The sequence below is a fragment of the Dermacentor albipictus genome, chromosome 3 (assembly GCF_038994185.2).
Source record: "Dermacentor albipictus isolate Rhodes 1998 colony chromosome 3, USDA_Dalb.pri_finalv2, whole genome shotgun sequence".
Taxonomy (NCBI): domain Eukaryota; kingdom Metazoa; phylum Arthropoda; class Arachnida; order Ixodida; family Ixodidae; genus Dermacentor; species Dermacentor albipictus.
The window spans coordinates 170,885,245-170,887,744 of NC_091823.1; the positions used below are offsets into that span (position 1 = coordinate 170,885,245).

The 2,500-nt window shown below is 51.6% G+C and overlaps 4 non-coding genes across 4 annotated transcripts; all 4 read right to left on the reverse strand.

The window, feature by feature from the left end:
* Positions 1-211: 211 nt before the first annotated feature.
* Positions 212-330, reverse strand: LOC139058416 (5S ribosomal RNA). Its single transcript, XR_011513404.1, has one exon. It is a non-coding gene; the product is annotated as a 5S ribosomal RNA (ribosomal RNA).
* A 511-nt stretch (positions 331-841) lies between these two features.
* Positions 842-960, reverse strand: LOC139058047 (5S ribosomal RNA). The gene has a single exon (XR_011513212.1). It is a non-coding gene; the product is annotated as a 5S ribosomal RNA (ribosomal RNA).
* A 509-nt stretch (positions 961-1,469) lies between these two features.
* On the reverse strand, positions 1,470-1,588 carry LOC139058417 (5S ribosomal RNA). Its single transcript, XR_011513405.1, has one exon. It is a non-coding gene; the product is annotated as a 5S ribosomal RNA (ribosomal RNA).
* A 509-nt stretch (positions 1,589-2,097) lies between these two features.
* LOC139058419 (5S ribosomal RNA) lies at positions 2,098-2,216 on the reverse strand. The gene has a single exon (XR_011513406.1). It is a non-coding gene; the product is annotated as a 5S ribosomal RNA (ribosomal RNA).
* Positions 2,217-2,500: the final 284 nt, after the last annotated feature.

The window sequence follows — 2,500 nt, forward strand, 5'->3', positions numbered from 1 at the left end:
ACTAAATTTTGCATGCAGCATTACGTCCGTCATTCCGCGCAGAATATCGCGTAGTGGCCTTCATATTGGTTTCACACTTCGGCGTCGGCTCTACCAGCAGGCTCCAGTTGAACGTAAGTAACAGTAAAAGCAGCTGCCCACACACACACACACACACACACACAAAAACGTCACAGAAACACGGAATAATAAAAAAAAGCAAAAAGAAGGGTGCCATCAGCACTCGGTGTTCCCAGGTGGTCTCCCTCCCAAGTACTGACCGAGCCCAATGCTGCTTAGCTTCGGGGATCGGACGAGAACCGGCGTATTCAGCATGGTATGGCCGATGGCAAGGATGCTGTGTTTCCGACTGCACCTGTATCGTGCTATGTGCATTCGCCCAGTGAATGCATTGCTCCATCACGTACGCGGCAGTCTTTCCGCGAACAATACACGCACACGGCGATTACTCCGTTTGTGGTTGTTCGCTGCATGCGTGCGTGCAAGTAAGTCATGCTCGCTCACAAAAACAAGAAAGAGGGGGAGCGCATTATGCGTGCGTTGCAGCCCACAATGTGCCACTTTATCGACGAGTTGTCATTGAGCTGTATGCGGGCGGGCGTGATAGCGAAGCGGTTAGAAGCTCGTGCGACTAAATTTTGCATGCAGCATTACGTCCGTCATTCCGCGCAGAATATCGCGTAGTGGCCTTCATATTGGTTTCACACTTCGGCGTCGGCTCTACCAGCAGGCTCCAGTTGAACGTAAGTAACAGTAAAAGCAGCTGCCCACACACACACACACACACACAAAAAAAACGTCACAGAAACACGGAATAATAAAAAAAAAGCAAAAAGAAGGGTGCCAACAGCACTCGGTGTTCCCAGGTGGTCTCCCTCCCAAGTACTGACCGAGCCCAATGCTGCTTAGCTTCGGGGATCGGACGAGAACCGGCGTATTCAGCATGGTATGGCCGATGGCAAGGATGCTGTGTTTCCGACTGCACCTGTATCGTGCTATGTGCATTCGCCCAGTGAATGTATTGCTCCACCACGTACGCGGCAGTCTTTCCGCGAACAATACACGCACACGTCGATTACTCCGTTTGTGGATTTTCGCTGCATGCGTGCGTGCAAGTAAGTCATGCTCGCTCACAAAAACAAGAAAGAGGGGGAGCGCATTATGCGTGCGTTGCAGCCCACAATGTGCCACTTTATCGACGAGTTGTCATTGAGCTGTATGCGGGCGGGCGTGATAGCGAAGCGGTTAGAAGCTCGTGCGACTAAATTTTGCATGCAGCATTACGTCCGTCATTCCGCGCAGAATATCGCGTAGTGGCCTGCATATTGGTTTCACACTTCGGCGTCGGCTCTACCAGCAGGCTCCAGTTGAACGTAAGTAACAGTAAAAGCAGCTGCCCACACACACACACACACACAAAAAAAAACGTCACAGAAACACGGAATAATAAAAAAAAGCAAAAAGAAGGGTGCCATCAGCACTCGGTGTTCCCAGGTGGTCTCCCTCCCAAGTACTGACCGAGCCCAATGCTGCTTAGCTTCGGGGATCGGACGAGAACCGGCGTATTCAGCATGGTATGGCCGATGGCAAGGATGCTGTGTTTCCGACTGCACCTGTATCGTGCTATGTGCATTCGCCCAGTGAATGTATTGCTCCATCACGTACGCGGCAGTCTTTCCGCGAACAATACACGCACACGTCGATTACTCCGTTTGTGGTTGTTCGCTGCATGCGTGCGTGCAAGTAAGTCATGCTCGCTCACAAAAACAAGAAAGAGGGGGAGCGCATTATGCGTGCGTTGCAGCCCACAATGTGCCACTTTATCGACGAGTTGTCATTGAGCTGTATGCGGGCGGGCGTGATAGCGAAGCGGTTAGAAGCTCGTGCGACTAAATTTTGCATGCAGCATTACGTCCGTCATTCCGCGCAGAATATCGCGTAGTGGCCTGCATATTGGTTTCACACTTCGGCGTCGGCTCTACCAGCAGGCTCCAGTTGAACGTAAGTAACAGTAAAAGCAGCTGCCCACACACACACACACACACAAAAAAAAACGTCACAGAAACACGGAATAATAAAAAAAAGCAAAAAGAAGGGTGCCATCAGCACTCGGTGTTCCCAGGTGGTCTCCCTCCCAAGTACTGACCGAGCCCAATGCTGCTTAGCTTCGGGGATCGGACGAGAACCGGCGTATTCAGCATGGTATGGCCGATGGCAAGGATGCTGTGTTTCCGACTGCACCTGTATCGTGCTATGTGCATTCGCCCAGTGAATGTATTGCTCCATCACGTACGCGGCAGTCTTTCCGCGAACAATACACGCACACGTCGATTACTCCGTTTGTGGTTGTTCGCTGCATGCGTGCGTGCAAGTAAGTCATGCTCGCTCACAAAAACAAGAAAGAGGGGGAGCGCATTATGCGTGCGTTGCAGCCCACAATGTGCCACTTTATCGACGAGTTGTCATTGAGCTGTATGCGGGCGGGCGTGATAGCGAAGCG